Below are 11,877 nucleotides of genomic sequence, written 5' to 3'. Positions count from 1 at the left end.
CGGCGGGGAGATGGCGTGGCGCAGCCCGGGCCACCCTGGCCCTGGCCCCCTGCAGTGGTGCAGCCCAGCCTGCCTGGGCCCAGCGGGGAGGCGGCGCAGCCCGCCCCGGCCCCAGCCCCGGCCCCCTGCAGGGAAAAAACATCCTCTGATAGTCCGTACCCCCGTATAGCCTTCACCCATCCATTTTTTTTGTAAAATCGCGTATACCCCGCGGGATATATGCGCGAAAATATGGTAATACCCATTATCACCTTTGGGCATGACCATGCATCCCCTATTTCTGATATACCCAATACTCACTTCAGCACTGATGATCCTATTTCTGCCTTCATGGGGATTAGCTATAATATATTTTATTTTTACTGTTTTGTAAGTCCATGTCTGTATTAAAAATCCAGATTTATGTTTCAGTTTTAATATTCTCATTGGATCCAACTCATGCAGCATGGGATTTTTGGTGCAAATTTGTTTATAGACAAGTCCTTAGAATCAGGCAACCAATAAATCTACGGGCCCAATTCTGCTTTTGGTTACATCTATGAATCACAGGTGCTCACTTTCCAGCCTCTGCCTCTTGTAGATAACAGGATTTTTTCTTTTCCTTTTCCAGGGATAATCTTGCTTGCAAGTCACCATACTTGAAAATCATACCAAATGTTTCAGTAGTTCCAGGATGCCACTAAGACCCTGAGATTTCCCCAGAGATATAACTGGGAAACAGTTTTTTTTCTATCTTATGAGATTTTTTTGTTACAATTAATGTTAGAATTGTTGCAGGGAGAGATCCTAAATAGGGATAAATAAAAATCTGGAGGTGTTTTGCAAACTACATATCTGCAATTCATTGTGGATTGTGTCAAACAAAATGTTCATGTTAATAATTGATTTATGATGATTTCAGGCTTTATATTCTTATTAACTTTTCAAAATGTAAAGTCATTTTGAACTAAGTAACAGAAAGTGTTCAGTTAGAGCAAATAGAATTGGGCTGCTTCAACAGTGTCAATTGGAAATTCTCCAGTACCAACCAACAAACAATTTCAATTTTGGTAAATCATTGTTTTGTAATGAGAAGATATTTTATTGACATCTACAGCTAGTCATATTTTTTAAGTCATGTAATAAGTATCTTACTATCTGAATCCTTCATGAAAAAGAAGTACTTGGGCACATGGACAAAATGGGTTTCTCAAGTGGGCAGATGTCCTACTAATAAGGTAGTCTGTATCTCAAAGGGAATACTGAAAATTGCTTTAAATACCATGCTCCTCCCCTATGAAAAAAATTGGGATTCCTGATAATAGTGCAGTTCAATTGTAAGACAATGTGTGCACTATTTTAGCATGTTTGGTCTCTCCTCTTCTTTATATTGTCTCTATCATTTTCATAGGAAAAGTAACATGAAGTTCCTTTGACTAGTGCAGCTTGAATTTACTTTCCTCCTCATATAAATCTTTAAACTGTCAGAATTCATCAGGTCCCCCCACGGCCAATTGCAACGACTGGGAAACAGCCACGGCGCTCCCAGAAGTGGCTGCAGCACTTCATCTGGCACTCCCACTCCCTGGCCAGTGCTCCCGCCTCTGCCCCCTCGCCATCTCCTAAGTGGGGCGCATGGCCTGTTGGGGGGTGCACCAGCACTCTCAGGGGGTGCATATACACCCCCTACGCATTGCCGCTGGCTGTAGCAACGTGCTAAAGCAATGTAGCATCCATGGGTGTCTACACATGACCAGCAGCTACTTCGGTATAGCGATGTGCTCTCCTGGTATAGCACACTGCTATGGCAAAGTAGCTGCTAAAAATAACTGCATGCCATGCGTAGGGTGCAGTACGGACTGTTACTGCGCCATAAATTAGTACTTCCAAAAGGAAGTACTCAATCACGACGCAGTAACAACGTTCCCATAGTGACATGTGTAGATGCACCCATACAGTACATTTATGTACTATATTTGGGTCTGGGTACATTATTAATAAGCTGTCATACAGTTGGTACTGTGACATAAGGTAATATTTCACAATACTATTTCATAATTCCATTGGGAAATACTGAAGTGATATGGTAACTAGCAATATGAACTATCTTAATAATATACCTGTTAGCTGGCTTTTTGTCATCCCTACAACTGCTTTAATGCACATGTGATTCATCGCAGACTGTTTACATTAGATGTTCACTGTCATCAAAATAGAAAATAGCAATTTGTGTCTGAATGCATAATTTTACAAGAAAGCCAGTCTTGAATACTTCTTTTAATTATATGAAATTGTCAGATTTACAAATAAAAAATTGGAAGTTTTAAAATCAGTGCATATCTTGATTGCATTTGAAATACCATTCTAAATGACGTTTTGTTTCCTTTGCTTGAAGAACAGTATATTTGAATAAAGACACAGAGAACTACTGCTTTCTCAGAGTATTGTCCTAATAATCTAATTATCTCAGAACAATGATTCTATGTATCACCTGGCAGTGCTGAAATAGGAAAAGTTGAATGTGCATGTTTTTATTTTTACTTTTGCGAACAACACCCTTAATATAGATGTAAAGGTCAAATTTTCTTTAAAATATAATAATATATTTACAATATGGTATAAAGCTGGCTTGAAAAAATAGGGATTTAACTAGTGATTTGAATTAGTATTATGGGACAATAAACACATCTTGGAGACTGAAAAAGGAAATGGTTGTTGGGGGTTATAGTCCCATCTGAAAGGGGTACCTGTTAAATATGTAGAAGTCAGTAAAATTAATATTTTACTATGTACATTGTACCTGTACAGCTATATGTACCATAGTCTGATAGGAAAGGCAACACATTTGCTGCTGGCAGGAATATAAAGAGGTATTGATCTGTGTCACAGAAAATATCGAATGGAAGAATGACCTTGTATCTGATTAGCTTCTTGCATCTCACATTTGGACTCCATTGCAGTCCTCATCTTTATTTCTTAGCTTTATTGTTAAAACATAAGAATTTAAATCTTATTGAGACTAGTTAGAAAACCACATTTATAAGCTGCAAAGATGAAGTTACTCAGAAGTCTAATTTTTTTCTCACATAGTACTGGGCTGGATCAATTTTCATCTTTCCAGTCAGTCGACCTCTATCAATTGTAGTGTGCTTTAAAGGCAGTATTGGAAATTTAGGCTCCTAGGTTTCTTTGCCAGCTTTAGATATTTCTTCTACATCTAATACTGACCTGTGCTGGAGAAATGAGCCTCTCTCAAAGTTTATAGGCAAATGTAAACTCGTATATGAGGGAAGAATTAATCGCATTTTAAGAAACAATCCATTAATTTTTTTTTCTACCACTCTAGAATCAATATAAAGGTATATTTTGCTAACTTTCATAGTTTCATAGTTTGTAGGGTCGGAAGGGACCTGAGCAGATCATCAAGTCCGACCCCCTGCCATGGGCAGGAAAGAATGCTGGGGTCAAACGACCCCGGCAAGGTGTCTATCTCGCCTCCTTTCGAAGACCCCCAGGGTAAGAGCGAGCACCACTTCCCTTGGAAGTTGGTTCCAGATCCTAGCCGCCCTGACTGTGACGTAGTGCCTCCTGCTATCTAGCCTGAATCTACTCTCAGTCAACTTATGGCCATTATTCCTCGTTACTCCCAGTAGTGCTCGGGGGAACAGGGACTCTCCCATAGCCTGTTGGCCCCCCTTGGCCAGTTTATAGACGGCCACCAGATCCCCTCTCAGCCTTCTCTTGTGGAGGCTGAACAGGTTCAGGTCCTGTAGCCTCCCTTTGTAGGGCCTGCCCTGCTGCCCCCTGATCATACTAGTGGCCCTCTTCTGGACCCTCTCCGTATTGCCTACATCCCTCCTGAAGTGTGGCACCGAGGACTGGATGCAGTACTCCAACTGAGGCCTGACCAGTGTCGCATAGAGGGGGAGGATCACCTCCTTGGACCTGCTTGAGATGCATCTGTGGATGCATAACAAGGTGTGATTGGCCTTCCTGACCGCGTCCCCACACTGTTGGGCCCATGTTCATTTTGGCATCAATAATGACTCCAAGATCCTTTTCTGCCTCTGCACTGATGAGAAGGGAGTTCCCCAGCCTGTAGGTCTGCTGCTGGTTCTTCCTCCCCAGGTGCAGTACTCTGCACTTGTCAGTATTGAATCCCATCCTGTTCTCATCCGCCTACCCCTGTAACCTGTCTAGATCTAGTTGTAGCCTGCCCTCTCTTCCAGTGTGCCCACTTCTCCCCACATCTTAGTGTCATCCGCAAATTTGAACAAGGTGCTTTTCACCCCCTCGTCCAAGTCGCTGATGAAGATGTTGAACAGTGCGGGCCCAAGGACCGAGCCCTGAGGGACCCCACTGCCCACATCCCTCCAGGTAAAAAAGACCCATCCACCACCACTCTCTGGGTGCGGTCCTCCAGCCAATTTGCAACCCATCTGACTGTGTAGGCATCAAAACGAGTGTCGCCTAATTTTTTAACGAGAATGGGGTGAGAGACAGTGTCAAAGGCCTTCCTAAAGTCCAGAAAGACTACGTCCATCACGACACCTGCATCCAAGGATTTTGTGACCTGGTCGTAGACAGCCACCAGATTGGTCTGACAGGACCTGCCTTGAATGAACCCATGTCGGTTGCCCCTAAGCATGATCTACCCTGCTGGTCCCTCGCAGATGTGCTCCTGCATAATTTTCTCAAAGAGCTTCCCCAGGACCAAGGTAAGACTAACAGGCCTGTAGTTTCGTGGGTCCTCCTTCCTCCCTTTTTTGAAAATGGGGACCACATTGGCCCTTTTCCAGTCCTCCACCACCTTGCCAGAGCACCATGAGTGCTCGTAAAGCTGTGCCAGGGGTCCCTGTACTCTATAAAAGTGTCTTGCACTCCTAGGTAGCTGTCCTGTGGCTAACCACATTTGATTAATTTAAATATATCACTTAAATGTCTGGTTGTAGAAAAATCCAAGACATTCTTTTCTAAAAATTTGTGTTCTAATGCAAAATTACCTATGTTTTGTCATTTCCACAGTTCTGGGAGAGAATATATTTGCACTATGATGCAGGAAAGAAAATGTTAATTGGGGGAATTAATGAAACAGGTTTTATGCACATAGAACAAGATTAATTTTTCATTCAAGCCAGCTGCTTCTGGCCTTGAGATTCCTACTTTGACCCCCTACACTCAGTAAATTTCCATTTGCGGTCAGCTGATCACCTTCAGATATGATAGTGAGATTGTAAGTTCTCCAGGGCAGAGGAAATTTAGCGTTTTGCGTGTTTTAAAATGTTTACATTTGTAATGATCTACAAACATTTTAAATAATAATTGTATTTAAGAGCACTATACTGTGAGCTTCAGATAGTGATGAAAAAAGCATCCTGTTTCCATTGTAATATGTGGCCCTTTATTTTTTGTAGGAGCATAGAAGTCATATTTTCTGTAATCATAGGTATATAATTGCACATAAATTTTATAAAAGATATTAATTTCCATGTTTTAAATTTGCTGCTCAGTAAAATGTCATCATTAATGCACATCATACAGCCAGTCTATAAGGCAATAACCTTGGTGAAGCGGCAGAAGGAGTTGGCACAGAGCCAGTAAGATTGCCTAACACCAAGAAGCCTCTCCTGCTTTAGAAAGCACTTTGAATGGGAGACTCATCTAGTTATTAATTCAGACAGCAGGGAGACCTTTTCCCCTCAGGAATTGTTACAAACCCCAGGCACTCAAGTGCATGTGGCTATTACATTTCAAAGACATTTGTATGCTAAGATAGTAGAGTAAAATCTAGCACTGTATAAGCTGGGGTCTTTAGATGCTCAGCCAGTCTGTGTTATTTCACTTGACTCTCCACAAATGTAGCTGTTGTACACACACAGCTGATACATCATAACCCTCTACTATATGATGTTTAGTTGGTAGCTATCTCCAAGCATACATTGTACCTTAGTGAAGCCTCTTAAAAATGTACTTAAAAAACGTATTTTCCTCGCTTTCTTAAATCATTCATCTGCCTAAAGAAATAATAGGTTAATGCACCAGTTCATTTTGTGATGTCAATCTGGCTCAGAAAATGCATTGCAGCAGCCAGAGCATGCCATTGAGTCAGTCAGCTACAATGGTGCTTTTCTGCCCCTAAAAAAGCTTCCTCTCTTTCTAACCTTTTTATTTTCTAATTTTACACTTTTTCCTTTCTTTTTCTTCCACTGGATTTTGAAAACTCCTTGGGTGCATCTACACAAGATGCTAAAAGCACAGTAGACTAATTCTACTGGGCATTAGTGCATCACGTAACAGGAAAGAAGTTTGACACACATGGACTGGCTTAAAAATGGCAGAAACCCAGTCTAAGATTTGCCCTTCCCCCCTCCCCCCCACTACGTGGTGAATGTGTGCTCTGTTTGCTACTGATCTAAACTATAACAACTATAGCAAAAACCATGCAACTTGGATCAATTCTGCCTCAGGCTTTTTGAATGTCTGTACCTAGCCATAAAGTTTCACACTGCAGCTGATGTAGTTGCGAGATTGGGATCTGAGAAATTTGACCCTTGTTCCCAAAAATTGTGCATCTTTCTGCACCCATCTGGCAAAAGCAGCCCTCTCTATTCCTGTGTAGCACTGAGAAAATAATTCCTGTCTTTAATTGAAACATAATTTAAAAATATTTGGACCAGTTTCAAAGGCGGTCAAAAATACGTAGTGAAAACTTACACGCACACACACACATTCCCAACCCCTTCTGCCATTTTGCTTGGAAATTTTGAACTTTTTCTGAACTTTCTCACTAGCTTTACAGTTTGGCCCTAGAATTTGGCTCTATAGGTATTAATACTATACCCTCCACAGCACATTTCTCTGTCACCAGAGTGATAAATTTCACCTAAGTGACAAAATTCATACCTACCTAGAAAACCTGTTTTGAATGTTATAGAATCCCACGCCACCACACTGAGCTGATCATGGGTTACTTTTATGATAGGTTGGAATATTGGAGTGCATTCTCAAATGCTCTGAATCAGGAGAATCTAGATCCTATCATACTACATTTGTGTAAAGGAAGCAAGCTTCCTTTGGCATAAGGGTCAATAGCCCCAGTTATTACCTGATCCTGCTGTTTGTGTTATTTAGTTATTTAATTATTATTTAACAATACCAATTTAAATTACTTTCACCTGATAATGGTTCATTATGGGCTTGAAAATACTTAAAAGAAACAGCTGAAAAAATATGCAGTTTTTTTTTATGGTGCCTTGCATTTATTTTCATTACTTGCAACCGTATTTGGAAATTAATTGTTAACTTCTTAGAGTCAGCATGTTTAATGCTTTTGTTATAAGCATTGGAGTAAAATGTAGTAGTATGTTGTAAAATCCCAATATATTGAATAGAAGTGCATTTTATCTCCAACCTCTAGCTTCACTGAAAAAGAGAGATTAACAATATTGTTTTTAAAGTTTCTTAGTAACTAGAGTAAATTTCTAGAGAATTTCTGCAGAAAACTCAGTGAATTGAAGTAGCATGGTGTTTTAATCTTAAATACTTATAGGATAAGATCGGGCAGGACATGCCACAATGGAATTCTAACTGCTTTCTTTTATCATGTGTACTAAATAATTTAGGAGTCTCTTTCAAAGACATAAAAGGAAGTTAAGCACCCGGTTCTCATTGATTTATTTTTTTCCTTCCCCTGCCAAAAGATTTGTTTGCCTAACTTTGCTTAATGCCTTCAAAAGTTCCATCCATATAAACTAGTGAATTTTATAGCCTTATGAAATTACAAGACAGTTTTGGCAGAAATCGGAGAGGATTTTCATTACTGTTTTAAATAGCTTTTGGTGACAGTGTTGTAACAAATACATAGATATGGTTGAAAATAGATATTAATGCATGGCTAAATGAATCAAGTCCATACATAGATATTAATGCATGGCTAAATGAATCAAGTCCATGTTTGTATAAAAATAAGTATTTACTGAAGTTACCCATAATCTAGGGGAGAAGACTGATTATTGTACTATAGGAAATGAAACGTAGACAATCCTGATCATTCTGCTGCAGGACTAAAGCCACATGAGAATACCCTTTGTTGGTCAGAGCTATTGCTTTCAAGTTTCATTGACTTTGAGATTCTTTCAAGTGGAAAAGATAGATGCTGCAAAATAGGACTAAGTTAAAGTGAAAAGAATGAGAGAGAAGACTATTGAGAAGAATAAGTCATTCTGGAATTCATATAAAGGTTCAACAAGAATGAAAGGGTGATGACAAAAATCGTCACAGTTCCAATGAAGTGGCTTAATAAAGTAATTTTTTAGTGTAATATTCCTTCGATAACATTAAGATCTCCCTTGCTGCTGGGGTCTGAATCTTTTGAAATCTGACCCAAGTGTTAGTTGAAATATTGAATATAGCCCTACACTTGTTTGGTGGGGGTGTTTTTCAGTATGCATCAAGGAAGAACTGCAGAGTTTTCATTAGTGTCCTAAGTAGAACAATAACTGCAAAGGTGAACAGAAATTTACAAGGCCTATAGTGGCCATTAGCATCTTTATAAGAAATAAAATGAAACATTCAACTTGGTACATTTTTAATGGTTTTCCTAAGTAAGACACTGTCAATGTCATAGATTTTTTTTCTCACTAATTGATGACAACGTGTGACAACTAAAAGAAATTTCTAAACCTTATCTCCAAGTTAATGCAAGCAATACATGGTATTAACCTTTTCTTAACCAGTAGGAAACTATGGCCAGGGAAAATAACAACATTTAAACAATGGCAGCTCATGTGAAGTAAACGGAACAGACTGTTCCCACCTATCTTTGCATGCTGAATATATTTTCTTAGTGGAAAAATTGGAACACAGTGTTGGGAATATCACAGAAATGTGTTTCCGGGGTAGAGCAGTTGGTGAAGAAAATGGTACCCTTTTCCTCTCTCACATCTTTGCCCTTTCAGAGTAGAAAAAATAGGATGTTTTACAGTAATTAAGTAAAAGAAGACCTGACTACTTAGACTCCAGTGATTTCTTCAGTTGTCTTATCCCAACTGTTTCCTACTACACAACACACACATCACCAGAAACTCAATAATTTAGTTTGTTCTTCCCACATGCTCATCCCTGCCCACTTATCTCATCCCCTACCCAGTCCTGAAGCTCTTTACATTCCCTTATTTCCCTCTAATACAGTTCAGTTCCCCACCTGCTCAAAAATACCCCCCCCCACCCCACACACATATATATATATATATATATATATATATGCTACAGGTTGTAAACTAAGTTTGACTGAAAAAAATATAACAAAGCAATTTTGGCAAAAGATTGGGTCCTTATCTACACAGAATTCTGCATGAGAACCATTTGTGTTCTATGGAAAATTTTAAGTTGTCATCAACTTTTTAAGCTGAAAACATCATGGCTCAGAACCCTAGAGATCACAGTCCCACCTATGAACTTGTTCCCCTCTTTTAATTAACCCAACATTCTCTAATTATTATTATTTTTTTAAATTCTCATGGACCAATTTTCTTGTTCCCTGAGACAGAACTGGAACAGATTGGAAGGAGGTGTTTTTTTAAACAGTAAAAAAAAAATTACCTGAAAAAAGTGCAACATATCATCAAATAGGCAAAGTATATGAACTGACCCAGTATCTAAATGGTTCTTGCAGTAGAGATTGAGTCAAATTGCTTAAGTGCAAGCTCTTTCCTTCTTCATGTAAGTGGATAGACTGTATGTTCAGTGGAACCTTTCAAATTTAACTTCTCTAGTCCTTCAGCTTTAGGCAAATATATTTCCATCTGTTGCCTCAATGAACTCACCCCTACTTGGACAGTCTGATACAGACTGACAGAAGAAGGTAGTCAGGAAGTGTGAGAGAACTCTTTTGCATGGTGATGACCACTGCCTTTAAGAGATTAGAAGGAAAGCAGTGCCAAACTATTAGAGCTGCATTCTAGTTTTCACTTCTCAGTTTCCCCTCTTTTTACATCCTTTGCAACTATGCAGCATAGGATGTAGGCTTCCCAGGGTTTTGAGTACAAATCTCATTTCTTTCTATTATGGGTTAATGCACCATTCCATATCCCCAGCAACAGCAAGTAAGGACTTGTACATCCAAGTCTCTTCTCAGAAAATACTATCTCCCGCCTACCTAAAAATGTGTTTGAGGGGAGAGGTTGCCCTGTATCACAATATTGCCTCCAAACTTGGATTTCCAAACCCAAGGACATAAGAGTAGTAATTAATCTTGTAATAGGCCTGAGACTTGTAAATGAAGCATACAAAAAGCAGCAGTACAACATATTTTATTTTGTTTGATGGCAAATTCAAGTGCATGAACTCTTACCCAGTTTTTGCTTTCTAGGATGCTTGCTAAGCAGCCTCGCTCTTTTTATTTTTTTGAAGTGATGTTCTGACCTGGATTATCATGATATATTAGGCTTGACAGTTCTATATTGTTAGACTTGATGAAATGCTGTGTGGGAAAGTCATGGAGCAGGTGGAAGATGGTGTTAATCCTTCTTACCGTAGTGGTTCGTATGCCACTGAGAATATGTAAAAAGCAGGAAAATAGGTTAGTGGAGTTTAAGAATAGCAATGTCTACTCCTGTCTCTTTGCTAGAATTTTAATCAAATGGGCTGCCTCATGCTGCTTTATCTAGCCTTGAGATTTTCATGTCCCTAAAATATTTCTGTGATGGTGGTAATGAATTGCATTGCCCTCATGGATGTAAAGAGTGCTGGTATTCTGCTGGGGAGCCATATGGTTCACATTTATTTTAATGTGTCTTTGACATCAGGAGAATAGCTGAGACAGCAGAGGAAAGTGCTTATGCTTTGGATTTCAGCCAGAACTGAGATTATTTATGTTTAGTAATCAAAGAGCTCCTCCTTTTCTCAATAAAAAGTGTTTGAAAATGCTTAAAATGTTATTCATGTTAGGATCTTGTAAAACTAGGAAGACTGCTTTACATTCCTTTAATAGATGTTATTTTTAACTGAAGTAAGAGTTCCCTTCCTGGATGTCGAGTTTCATATTCTATTTTTGGGAAGATTCTAAATTTACACAAGTGCTTAGACCATTTTTATACTGGCATCACTCCAGTCATTGCTGTAAGGCAGTCTACAAAACTCAAGCTGTCCAAAGTAGACAAGTCTGGGTATTTGTTCATTGAGGGCCACTGTGGTAGATAGTGTGATTTAATGAAAGACCCTGATATTCTGTTACTCTTTTAGAGGACTTTGGAGGACTTTCACTGTTACAGTTTATTCACATGGCAAAGGAAGGAGATCTAAATGTGCCTGATACAGATAAGTATTGTATTAGTTGCTCTGTCCTGGATCTAACCTATGAAGTTTAGTGCTGGATAAAATTCCCCAGTTTCTTAAGTTTTAGGTCAGGCATGTTATAAAGGCTGACTGAAGCCATGGGTCTGATCTTCAACCTGAATTAGCCTAAAATTGGAGCTAGTGTTTTGATCTCATTCACTGTTCTGCATCAGGTTCTTTATTTGAGGTTAATCTTAGTGTGGGTGGGGGGGGGGGGGGGGGGGGTTAAGTGGGAGGATTTTTTTGTGTCAGAATTTACTATTAGTGGGAAAAGACTGAAATCCAACTATGAAATATGTTGATGGAGTGTGGTATAGATAACTTTGAGTAACTTTTTAAAAGACCAGTTAGTACAAAGTTTCCAAACATCCAACAGCTACAAGCTGCTTTTATCACTTATGATTGCCAAAATGATTTTTCCCTGGATGACTTAAAATTAACCTTTACTTCTCATTTTTAAAGCAGATATAAAATTATCATAATTATATGTTTGCAGAGGCAGGGTGAGAAAAATAAATTGAATAAACTGGTTACATTAACCCATCTTTTAATTAATCAGAGTAT

At 39.1% G+C, this 11,877-nt stretch overlaps 1 protein-coding gene across 5 annotated transcripts in view; it reads left to right on the top strand.

The window, feature by feature from the left end:
- Positions 1 to 11,877, top strand: part of CSRNP3 (cysteine and serine rich nuclear protein 3) — a 74,266-nt gene that overhangs the window by 25,988 nt on the left and 36,401 nt on the right. The gene's annotated exons all lie outside the window — the stretch shown is intronic.

The sequence above is a fragment of the Alligator sinensis genome, unplaced genomic scaffold (assembly GCF_000455745.1).
Source record: "Alligator sinensis unplaced genomic scaffold, ASM45574v1 scaffold738_1, whole genome shotgun sequence".
NCBI classification, from domain to species: Eukaryota; Metazoa; Chordata; order Crocodylia; family Alligatoridae; genus Alligator; species Alligator sinensis.
This window is presented reverse-complemented; position numbering and strand designations above follow the sequence as displayed.